Source organism: Staurois parvus, unplaced genomic scaffold (genome assembly GCF_062004578.1).
Source record: "Staurois parvus isolate SC_StPar_1 unplaced genomic scaffold, SC_StPar_1.0 ptg000112l, whole genome shotgun sequence".
NCBI classification, from domain to species: domain Eukaryota; kingdom Metazoa; phylum Chordata; class Amphibia; order Anura; family Ranidae; genus Staurois; species Staurois parvus.
In genome coordinates, this window is record NW_028317908.1 from 1,114,950 (window position 1) to 1,128,410 (window position 13,461).

Below are 13,461 nucleotides of genomic sequence, written 5' to 3' on the forward strand. Positions count from 1 at the left end.
ACAAAGAAAAATGTGTTTTATTTTGGTATTGTTTTATTTAGTAAAAGAGGTGTGGGTAGAAGATGGGGGATGGGTGGAGAAGAAGAAGAGAGAGAGAAGACAGTGAGAAACAGGGATAATGGACCTCACCTGTAATGAAAGAGGCGGCCACAGTGAAGGAAACTGGGAGGAGAAAATGCAAGGGCCCCTGGGCAGAGAGAGGGGCAATGTAATCTGAATCAGCCTGAAGGGAGGAGGCAGCTGCAGGACACAGGCTGCCAGTACTCTCCCCTGGGGGGGGGGGGTTCAGACCCCACTGACTCCCCCTTATCTACGCCCCTGCCTACAGTAACTGCCTGTCTCCTGGAATCTCCTCCATGCTGCTGAGACTGTGCTGGGAGACACAGCAAACCTTCTGGCAATGTAATGTATTGATGTGCCATCCTGGAGGAGTTGGACTGCCTGTGCAACCTCTGTAGGGTCCAGGTATTGCCTCATGCTACCAGTAGTGGCACTGACCCTGGCCAAATGCAAAACTAGTGAAAAACTGTTAGAAAAGAGGAGTAGGGAAAAAAATGTCAGTGGCCTCCACCTGTAAAACCATTCCTGTTTTGGGGATCGTCTCATTGTTGCCCATCTAATGCACCTGTTGTTAATTTAATTAACACCAAAGCAGCTGAAACTGATTAACAACCCCCTCTGCTACTTACCTGAACAGATCAATATCCCAGGAATTTAACTGACTTGATGCTATACTCTGATTAAAAAGTGTTCCTTTAATTTTTTTGAGCAGTGTATAAAAAAACAAAATACTGTACGTTAAATGCAAATATAAACTTATGGGAAGCTTTTTATTGTATTAAATGATCTGGCAACAGGATCTTTTACGCCTAAACTGCAGTCAAAAGTAAAAAAAACATGTTTTTACTTTAAATACACTTATCTTTTCATTCAAGGTGTTCCATAACGAGACACAAAAAAGGCAGGTCCCGAATATAACCCAGCTTAACCTCTGCACACCGGCCGAATGCAAATGTGCGGCCTCCCGGCGTCTGGGCCTAGACGCCGAGCGGCCACACATTTGCGTTCTATTAAAAAAGAACATATGTACTGAGAGCGCGTGCCCTGTGCGCTCCCAGCACATATGCCTGGTACTCACAGAAAAGTCCGATCTCCACTTTCAATCGGGACCTTTCCCGATCATGTGACCGCTGTGACGGAGTGTCACATGACCTTAAACCCCACCCCACCTCCTGAAACCCTTAAAGGGTCAGGAGGCGCCGGTGCAAAGGGGTTAAAGTGGAGCTCCACCCAAAAGGGGGAGTTTCGCTTTAAACCCTTGTCCCCTGCTTCCCGTTAAGGATTGGCACCTTTGGGGAGAAGGGGGGGCAGGTACCCGAATTTGGTAGGTACCCGCTCCCACTTCCGCTGCATTCGCCTAAGGTGATCGGAAGCTGAAGTTGTCCTCCCCCTTCCCTCTCCGTAGTCTTCTAGGACACGTGAAAGGTCCCATAAGCCTAAGGGACCATTCACAAAGTGCAGCCCTACTCGCGCATGCGCAGTGAGCACCGCAAGCTGTCTGAAGATGCCGATGCTGGGGAGAGAAGATGGCTGGTGAAACCAGCTGTGGTGAGGACACCGCAGGATAGAGGTATTTTAAAAGTCAGCAGCTACAGTTTTTGTAGCTGTGACTTTTATATTTTGTTATGAAAATGCTATCATCTAACTAGAAACAGCCATAAAATATAATTCTGGGCCTCATTTTGGCACTCTTGCCTATAGGGTGCTAACCTCTGCTCTAAAATCTTTTGTTTTGTATGGAATTCCTTTTTATAGTCAGTTATGTTTTCCAACAGATTTGCTATAAACTCTATTTTACAACAGTGGCTTTTAATAAAGCCTTTTATTTGATGGTAAAATAAAGTTTATGAACTCGTGTGAGTTTTATGCATCCCTACAATAAATTGATCTAGATTTTCATTTAATTTATAATAAAAGATACAGATGATCAGACAAATGATACAAGAAAAAAAGACCTTTCATGCTGCTACTGAGCACATTTGTTAGAAAGAAGCTATAAGTTCCTTTGTCAATGGCCTCACTATCTTTATTCATGCATGCCCATTAGAAGGGACAGGAATGTCACCAGTTAGTCTGTGGAAACATCCCTAAAGCAGATCATATAGTGAACTTCATTCAAACATAACAAGAGGAGACAAAACAAACTAACTATAAAATCCAACATAAAAAGAAACATTATTTTAGAATGTTAGATACCTATTGGAATATTAAACAACATACTATCCTAGTCATTATGACTTTTACATTTACACATTGCAAAATAATGTCACATTTTGCAGAGCTGTATTTCCTGAAGGACATATAAGTGTTACAGGGGTCTTTTTTTTAAAGCTGAACTCCAGGCACACAAAACATAGCCTAAATAGAGCTACTGCTGAATATCCATGGTTGTCACATGCCTGATGAAGGGGTCCTGCGAGACTCTGAAATGTTGCCTTGCTGTAACTATGTGATCGTTCATTAAAACATTTGGACCCACATTGGACCCCTTCATTAGGCACCATAGGAAGCAATGTTATTTCATTTGTCATGCGGATTGGATGCAGTTCAAACCCAATCCAATCCGTATACATGTGAAACGGCACTGAATCTGCATGCCATCAAGCTCCTGATCCGCTTGTTAAGAATAGATGTACGTAGGATGGAATGGCAATACTTAGCGAAGTGGTTTGTTACAGTGTCCGCCGTGTTTGCCTCTCCATCTCAAAATTTTCCAGTACCAACACATCTAAGGTCTCTTGTCTTTTTTAAAATAGGAGCAAGGATAATCTTGACCTAGCAGAGGACTGGGACGAAAGCCTCATAATATCTTAAACTACTGCACCTGGTATACAACATCCCCAAAAGGTTTCTACCGTACAATATTTCAATATATGAAAATCGATGCAAAGTGCCAAAGATGCCATTCTGAGACAGCCATCTTTATGGACCTGCCCTCATACCCAAACCCTTTGGCGAGGGATGGTGGCTGATACCAATGCAGTGGGAGCGCAAAGTGCTGAGGGGTAGACCACCCTAAATATGTTTCTAGACATCTGTGATGTTGCGAATATGAGCCATAACAAAAACTGTTCATTTTTTATGCTGCATTCTATGCCAGACAAGCAAATCTTCTTAGAAGATGTCCATTAATAAAATATTCCTAACATGCAGCAGCGTAATAAAAACACATTTTGCAATTTAACCACATAAGGAGCCCAAAATTCAAGCAACAGCTTCAGGCTTCAAAGCACTTAAATTATGCATCTAATTTCCTGACTACCTATTACAGTTTTGGAGCTCCTGGAGCACCATCACAGTAGAAACTCCCACAAAATGACCATATTTTGAAAAGAAAAACACTCCAGGTAATTTTTAAAAAGGCAATGTAAGTCTTTTGAAGATTTTATTTTTTATGCCACAAGTTTTTGGAAAAGGTGGAAGAAAAATTAAAATTCAATTTTTGACACCTAGGGATTGATTTACTAATACTGAAGAGTGAAACATCTAGTGCACCTGTGCTTGTTCAATTAAGCTTCTAGTGCAGATTGTTCAAGTAAGCTTTGGCAGTAAAACCTGGAAGCTGATTGGTTTATATGCAGAAGAGAGCTTGATTTTGCACTCTCCAGCTTTAGTAAATAAACCCCAAAGTGCCAATCTATTAAGACATTTTTCACACACAGCATGGACATACTTAGAATTTCACCCCAAAACAAAATCTGCTACTCCTCCCAAGTATGGGGATTCCACATGTGAGACTTTTTCAGCGTTTGGACTGATTATGTACCGGACATTGTATCTTGTGTATCACAAAAATCAACCAATTGAAGATATGAAGTGTTTTGAGATTCATTCAAGTTAAAGAAATCACTACTTTTTTTTCAATTGATGCATGTTCACTCTTATTGATATATGCTCACCACAGATTTGAATTTGTATTTCGAATTTTTGTTTTAGGTTTATATTTTTTGTAAGGAAGCACCGCACTGTATTTTTATGTTTTGAATTCACACTCCACTGGTATTATCTTCAGATATTATGTTGGTGTCAATGATCTGGTTCCTGGACAGGCGACTTCTACACCCCAGAGGATCTCCACCGTCTCCCTGGCTTGTAGTGTATTGTAATAAAAGTTGAAATTGAAGCACCACACCACTGTCAAGAGGCCCAGATACAACTTTATTCCATTAAATGTAAGGGGTATAACTTGAGAAGTAGGCAACACATATTGGGTGTCCAAGTGCCCCCTTCATCAGGGCTTAACTGGCAATAAAGTGAATAGACCAGGAGTGAACTGGACTTACAATGGTATTTATTCCAGTGTGAATTAAAAGCAAAGCCTAATCAGCAGCTTGTTTGGCAGCAACCATGCTAGTCAAGCAGCCCACTAGCAACTAGCATATTATTCTCTATGGGGTTTAGGTCAGGCAAGTTTGCTAGCCAATCAAGCACAGTGACATCATGATCATTAAATCAGGTATTGGTACTTTTGGCAGTGTGGGCACATGCCAAGTCCTGCTGGAAAATGAAATCAGAATCTGCATAAAGCTGAGCAGCAGAGGGAAGCATGAAGTGCTCTAGAATTTCATGGTAGAAGGCTTCACTGACTTTGGACTTGATAAAACAGTGGACCAACACCAGATGACATCGTTCCCTAAATCATCACTGACTATGGAAACTTCACACTGGACCTTATTCAACTTAGATTCTGCGCCTCTCCAGTCTTCCTCCAGACTCTGGGACCTTGATTTCCGAATGAAATGCAAAATTTACTTTGGACCACTGAAGCAACAGTCCGGTCCTTTTTCTCCTTAGCCCAGGTAAGATGCTTCTGACGTTGTCTCTGGTTCAAGAGTGGCTTGACACAAGGAATGCGACAGTTGTAGCCCATCTCCTAGATTGTAAGCTCGAAAGAGCAGGGCCCTCGAACCCCTCGTGTATCACATTGTATTGGTATTGTTCTGTCACATGTTCTGTCCCCCTTTGTAATGTACAGCGCTGAGCGAACTATTGGCGCTTTATAAATACTGTATAATAATAATAATGTCCTGGATACATCTGTGTGGTGGCTCTTGAAGCACTGACACCAGCTGTAGTCCACTTCTTGTGAATCTCCCCCAAATTCTTGAATGACCTTTGCTTTACAATCCTCTCAAGGCTGCGGTTATACCTGTTGCTTGTGCACCTTTTTCTACCACTCTTTTTCCTTCCACTCAACTTTCCATTAATATGCTTGGATACAGGACTCTGTGAACAGCCAGCTTCTTTTGCAATGACTTCTTGTGACATACCCTCCTTGTGGAGGGTGTCAATGACTGTCTTCTGGACAACTGTCAAATTAGTAGTCTTCTCCCATGATTGTGTAACCTACTGAACCAGTTAAAGGCTCAGGAAACCTTTACAGGTGTTTTGAGTTAACCGATTAGTGTGACACCATGGGGTTTATTTACTAAAGCTGGAGAGTCCAAAATCAGACTCCCTTCTGCAAAGAAACCAATCAGCTTCTAACCTCAGCTTGTTCAATGAAGCTTTGGCAATGGAAGCTGATTGGTTTCTATGCAGAAGGGAGTCTGATTTTGCACTCTCCAGCTTTAGTAAATAAACCCCCATGAGTCTACAATATTGAACTTTTTTACAATATTCTAATTTTCTGAGATACTGAATTTTGGGTTTTCACTATCTGTAAGCGTTAATCATCAAAATTAAAAGAAAGAAATGCTTGAGATATATCACTCTGTGTGTAATGAATCAACAATGCTCAAAAAAGAATTAAAGGAACTTTTTTTAATAAGAGTATAGCATCAAGTCAATTAAACTCCTGGGATATTGATCTGGTCAGTTAAGTAGCAGAGGGGGTTGTCAATCAGTTTCAGCTGCTTTGGTGTTAATGACATTAACAGCACGTGCACTAGCTGGACAACAATGAGACAACCCCCAAAACAGGAATGGTTTTACAGGTGGAGGCCACTGACATTTTCTTCCCTACTCATCTTTTGTTTTTCACTAGTTTTGCATTTGGCTAGGTACAGAGGTTGCACAGGCAGTCCAACTCCTCCAGGATGGCACATCAATACGTGCCATTGACAGAAGGAACGCGGTGTCTCCCAGCACAAGAGCATGGAGGAGATTCCAGGAGACAGGCAGTTACTCTAGGAGAGCTGGACAAGGCCATAGAAAATCCATAACCCAAACAGGAGGACCGGCATCTGCTCCTTTGTGCCCCCATGCTTGCCTGACCTAAATCCAATAGACCGCCTTTGGGATATCATGTTTCAGTCCATCCAATGCCACCAGGTTGCGCCTCAGACTGTCCAGGAGCTCAGTGATGTCTTGGTCCAGATCTGGGAGTAAATTTCCCAGGACTCCATCCGTCGTCTCATTATGGGCATGTGCGGACACTGTCAGGCATGCATACAAGCACATGGGGACCATACAAATTACTGAGTAGCATTTTGAGTCGCTACAATGAAATTTCAGCAAAATGGACTAGCCTGCTGCATCATTTTATCACTTTGATTTTCAAGGTGTCTTTGAATTCAGTCCTCTGTAGGTTGACAATTTCTATTTCCATCAAATGATGGAGCATCCTTACATTCCTAACACATTACCCAGTCCATATCAGCATAGATATATAGCATATTTTTCCCCATTGAGATTTGATGTGCTTTCAAAGTGTTCCTTTAATTTTTTTTGAGCAGTGTATATAATATAGGTGTTTCATTTTTTGAATAGAAGTACTGAATATATTAACTTTTTGATGATATTCTAATTTATTGAGATCCACCTGTATAGTTTAAGTGCTAAAGCTACAGATTATACTTAAAATTTAATAAACTTAAAAAAAAAACCCCAACAAAACATGATTGTGCTCACTATTCATTTGTCCAGTCCAATTAGCAACTGTATGATAAATGGTCATAGCTGCGATAGCCAGCTGTAGGCAGGACCAGAAAGCTCAAAGAACCCCTTCTGTAGGGTTTCTAAGCACGTAATAATAATCTTTAAAAGGCGGGAACATCCTTAAACAGGAACAGAAAGATGCTTGTTGAAAACAGAAGTGGTAGGAACCATTACATGGACAGACCATTTTTTAAATAAATACATTTTACATACAATATAACTTAGTTTTAGAAGAAGCAGTACCTTTCAAGGATTTGGTCAATCATGCAAAGCAGTTAAAATGGGCAAGGAAAGTCTCTGGACAGTTTAGACTGAGAATATTCTGGTACCGCTAGGCAAAGGCTAGTGTGCATCATTAAGTGTGCTCATAGAAGATACCATCTGGCATGAAGCTCTAGCTTATTTCTCATAACATATGAGGTGAAATTTTCTCTACTGAGCCCACCTCTCCTTCCTCAATACCGCTCTTCAAAGAGGATCAGGATCATACCCCTGAATAGATTCAGGTTATGGAAAGTCAGAACGCTTTTGAGCCCTGAGTTTTCCAAAGAAACCAGACATCCTTAAAGTGAACTCTTCCTTCATCAGATAAGCTGCCTGTTGAAAGCCTGACAGAGGGCTAAAAAAAAACAAGAAAGGAGCTGCCTCAGTATATGATCTTGCGCCAATGCAGAGGAACAGCGATTACCCCATCATTTTACTGGTTTTTCTCAGTGGAGGCTTTAGCAGAATTTCTATTAGTCTTTTTTTTTTTTTCCCCCCCTCAGCTCCTCTGCACCTTATCTACCACTGTTAAGTGACAGGATCCCCTGTGCAGACTGAGGGTATTTTGTGTTCCAGGGAAAGTATCCACTAAAACCCAGGTGCTGACCAATGTTTTCTTGCTGTCTCTCTGGAAGAGAGGCATCAAGAACATCAGCCAACGTGCTCCTTACATTCTCAGCAGAAATGTCAGACAAAAAGCATACTGAAACACTGCCACCACCAAAGCAGCAACTGGAAGTGAGAAACCCACCAAATGTAAAAAGGTGAACCTATTAAAAATGTTACCTACCACCCACATAGTAGTCATTTGGTTATAATAAAGGAAACCCTGTCTTACCTTATAAATGCTGCAGGTTCCCAAAAGGAACCAAAGTTCACCCATCACAGTTGGCCTATCTCCAAAGGGATCTTCATGGTCTGGGTGCCATAGGAATGGAGCACAGCCCTAGTCCTAAATAGCACCCTGTATTTATACACTTGCTGTACCAATTGTAAAGGTGAGCAACAAAATGAAGGATTCAGGGCCCAAAGCAAACCTGAGAGACTGGTCCCACTGCTGTAGGGTCCAGGTTTAGTTCTCAAGATGCACATCAGGGAAAACCAATCAGGAAATGGCTAGTGAGCCATTAAGCAATAAGAAGTTGGATCTTGATAAAAGGCTCAAAGTAGTGAAGAAAAAAAAAAAAGAATAGTTTAGAAACTTCCCCATAGCATTATATAATTGACTTTATAAAGGTTTTTATTTGAGGTTGATAGTTTTATTCCTAGATATTTTAATGCTTTGTCTCTCCAAAGGAAAGGGAATTCTACTTGTAGTCTTTTTCACTGTTTTTGAGATTTATGTTTAAGATTTCGGTCTTTGTCGGGTTAATTTTCAGGTTCGACAGGTCTCCGTACTCCCTCAATGCTTTCATTAAATTTGGAAGTGATGTTCTAGGGTTTCCAACATAAAACATCAGGTTATCCGCATAGGCCGCTACCTTATGTTCTCTATCACCTATCCTTATTCCTTTTAGGTCTATGTTCTTTCTAATCATAGACAGTAAGGGCTCCAGTGATAACACGTATAGCAGTGGGGACAATGGACATCCCTGTCTTGTACCATTTGACATCTTAAAGTACTCTGATCTTCCTCCATTTACCATTATGGTAGCGGTAGGCCCTCTGTACAACTCTCCAATCCACCCTCTCATTCTATCTCCCACTCCCAACGCTTCCAGAGTGTCCATCATAAAACCCCAACTCACTCTGTCGAATGCCTTCTCTACATATTTTAAAGAACTGAGGAAAATGATAATAAAATGTATATGGAGGAATAAAAAGCCTAGAATAGGGTATGAAACGTTGACTAGAAGTAAAGAAAGAGGACTGGGGGTACCAGATTTTAGGAGATATTACAAAGCGGGGATTATCGCAAGAATCTTCGACTGGATTCATAATCCGGAGGAAAGTTGGGTCAAAATTGAGAAAACACTGAGTGGAATAGGTTTGAGTAATAGTATCTGGGTGCCTGCACAATACAGAGAATTAGAGGAGAGCACAAGCACGTACACTCTTATTGTTTTAAAAGAATGGGATTTATTACATAGACAAAAGGGGTGGGTTTTTAATTCACAACTAATACCACTTAGGAACACAAAATATTTCATCCCGGGTAAAGATAGTATAGCAGGGAAATGGATTATAAAACAGGAGGCGCAATTGAGAGATATAATGGTAGGAGAGGAAATTGGGTCATATAAGGATATGGAGGAAAGAAAGGGTGAAGTCTTTAATAAGATGGATAGATTAAGATATTACCAACTGAAGAACTTTTTTGAAAGCCTTCCAAAACCTATAAGAACTAGAAAAGACTGGAATCCATTTGAGAGAATTTTTGAGTCACAGGGAAATGGTAGACACGGAACGGCAAAAATACACAAGATATTAATGGAACTTGACACAGACACAGAATTAATGCACATAGAGAAATGGGAAAGAGATATGGGAAGAAAAATAGAGGAGGAGGAGAAGAAGAAGTTCACATTAATTCACGAAAATATTAGTATGAGAGAAGTGGAAATAAATTATAAGTGTTTGAATAGATGGCACATTACCCCTTACCTGGAGCACAAGATGAATACGGAAATTTCACAGATGTGTTGGAGAGATTGTGGAGAGGTGGGCACGTGGTATCATATGTGGTGGGAGTGTCCAGAAATACAGGTGTTCTGGCGAAGGATAGTTTACTTGATAGGGAAGATTACTAAAATCAATATAGGATTAGACCCAGAATTATGCCTCCTCCATATCTCAGAACTCCCAGTAAAAGTATATAAGAGGTCAGGGATATGGTATTACTTAACCGCAGCAAAGAGCTTGATACCCAGGTACTGGAAGAAAAGAGAGGTGCCAACGGAGGAAGACTGGATGGGTAGAGTAAACCAGATTTCTGGGACAGAGAGATTGTATTATACGCACGAGGATAAGCTGGAGATGTACGATAAAAAATGGAAAGGATGGGGAGAATATAAAGAAATGGCGAAAAAGGTGAAGAGATAAGGTCCTGGGTAGTCGGTTCAGAATTGGATTTAGGAATAATAGAATTATATGGAGTAAATGAGAGAAGAGAGAATATAGAACGTGGGAAGGTGAGGGAGGGAAGGGAGGGGACGGGGAGAAGGAGGGGGGGGTGTTTGGGAGGGGGGAATGGTATGAAAAGAAAGTCATATATAGGAATAAATTTTATAAGGAGAAAATATGTTTTTGATAAATATTTTAAAAGATATGTTGAAATGACTTGTATGTGGATTGAAAACTAATAAATATTTATAAAAAAAAAAAAAAAAAAGAAACTTCCCCATAGAAGTCAATTACATTGCTATGGGGGAACTTGAAAGGCAGGAGTCCCACAAAGGAGGATCGGGGCTACTCTGAGTAAAGAAGCTGGTAAGTATAACATGTTAAATATAAGTTAAAAAAAAAAACCTCTTTACCATCACTAACTACTTCAATACTGGCCACTTTCACCCCCTTCCTGCATAGACCAATTTTCAGATTTCGGCGCTGTTGCATTTTGAATGACAATTTGTAGCAAGTAATGCAGAGCAACAAGGAGGGCTGTGTCCTGTGCCGGTAATTCAAAATTGTTTTATCTTATTCGTACACCATAGGACACAGGCAACATATTCATACCCCATTAGGGGTTCCCAAGCAATGAATACAAAAGGGTGAGCAACAGCTAGGAAGTGCCCCCACTAGAACCTGAAAGCTGCATCCAAAGACGACTGGACATTCACCTGGTAAAACTGAGAAATTATGAACAGAAGACCATTACAGAGTTGGGCAAGAGGCTTAGTAGCTAAATGCCCAGGATAACGCTACAGATCTGGCAGAGTGGGTGAGAAATAGTGAAGGAGGAGGTTATTGTCAAAAAGCATAGGTGCTTGTAATCAACTTCTTTAACCTCCATGCAATGATGGCTTTTGAAGCAGAGTACCCTTTAGGATATCCTGAGGAAAGAACAAACGGAATACATTTGCCCAATCGAAGCAGTAGCTTTTAGGTACACTATAATGGCACCAACTACATCAGGGCAATGTAGAGATAATATGAATGCTTAGAAGCATGATACAAGGACAAAAGAACAATATCCTCACTGAAATGGAACGCTGAAACCAGCTTTGGAAGAAAAGATGGTCTTGAGGAAAGCTTGAGGAAAGCATGAGGAAAGGCTCTCTACAGGAAAGGGCCACTAGTTCAGAAACATGTCAAAAAGTAGGTTACTTTGCTGGCAAGAATCTCTAAAAGGAATATACCTGATGGGAGCAAAGAGTGCTGCAAGGGGCAGAAGACAAACACCTTGAATAATGATTTTTTTCAAGGGAGAGTGAAACCAACAGCTCTTGAAAAATTCTGTATAAGGCTGATACCTGCCCTTTTAAGGTGCTAAGAGATACATTCTAGTCAAGACCTGTTTGCAGGAAGGCCAAAATGCAAGGTATAGAGTAAGGTCTGGAATGGAGTTGACTGTGGCTGCACCAGGCAAAGATAGGATTTTCAGGAACAATAGATCTTCCTGGGAGTGGCCCTTCTTACTTTTAGCAAGGTAGGAATCACTCAGAAATCCCTCTATCCTTCAAGACCTGGGGTTTCAATAGCATGCTGTTAAAGCCAGGTACTATGAAGCAGAGTGGAATAGGCCTGACCTGTTGGGAAGAGGCCAGGGATTGTTTACTAGAAGTTCGAGTATGTCTGTGTACCAGGTCCTTCTATACCAGTTCTGTGCAAGTAGAATCACTTTTTTCTCTCTGGCAGTTTTTGTGGAACAGCTGAAGCAGAATTCTCAGTGAAGGAAAGGCATAAATTAGCCTGAACAGAGACCAAAGGATAATTAGAGCATCCAAGGCCAGAGCTAGAGGATCTCTAGTTCTGGCAACAAACAGGCAGGGCAGTTTGCTGGACTAGGATGTCCACATCCAAAGTCCCTCGCTTTTGACTGATCAGATTGAACATATCTGGATGAAGAGACCATTCTCCTAGGTCTTAACAGTGGCAGCTGAGATAATCCACCTGTGAATGTCTCCTGTGATGTGGACTGCAGAAATCGCTAGGCAATGTGGTGGATTTATTAAAGGCAAATAGACTGTGCACTTTGCAAGTGCAGTTGCACTCATTTTTCCCAGAGCTTAATGCATGTAAAAACTTCACTTTGTAAAGAATACACAATCAGGTGCAAGAAAATAAAAAAAAACACAAAAAAAACCCCAGCATTTTGTGCTTGCACACAATTGGATGGTGGAAATCAGCAGAACTTTACATTTACTAAAGTTCTGGGTAAATGAGTGCAACTGCAGTCTGCCTTTAGTAAATCCTCCACAATCAGTTCTTGTCTGAGAGCATCTGGTTAGCATCCTTCAAGGCAGCTGAGCTGCTCATGTCCTCTTGCTGGCTAATATATGCCACTGTTGTGGCATTGTCTGAGAGACAACCTGACTGCTCTGAGCTCCAAGATGTTGAGGAGTGTGGCTTCCTCTCTTAACCAAGTTCCCCGGTCTATGATTGGAAGACTCCTCCCCAACCTGACAGACATGCATCTGTTGTAAGAACTTTCCAGTTGAGCTGGAGCAGTGATTTATCAGGGCAAAGAAGTTCCTGTTTGGCTGGTTTGGAGCATGGGTAAGTCCAGGCGGAAAAAATAAATCTGTTATTATATGCTGACAGAATGTTTTGTTGGGAGAGTTCATGAGTGGAACTGTGCGAAAGGTATTGCCTCAAAGAAGGTGACTATTAGACCCAATCTCACTTTGGGATTTTTCTTGCATCTCATTTGTCAAGCATGAACTTGACTTTCTTGAAATAACTTCTTTTTTTTTTGGAAGAAAGACTTTTACTTGATCCAGGATCAGACCCAAATATTCTAGACGCAGGGAAGGCTGGAGAGCAGATTTGTTGAAACGGATTGTTCAGCCAAAGGTCTGAAGTAGCTGAATTCTTTTGCACATCTGCTGAGAGTTGACACCTGCAAGAGAATGTCATCTAGACAGCATGTCACTTAAATGCCCTGAGATCTGAAAAGTGCAAGCAAGGGTGCCAAGATCTTTGTGAACACCCTGGGAGCCAATTTCTCCACAAAGAAGTCCATCATCTTCAGACAACAGCAAAAAAGACAAAAAAAATCCAGCAGTAGGTAGGGTTTTAATGGCTATACCCCAGTGGGACATGTCCTAAAAAGCTTGCCAGTGTCCAATCACCTGAAGGTACAAGCCTACAATCCAT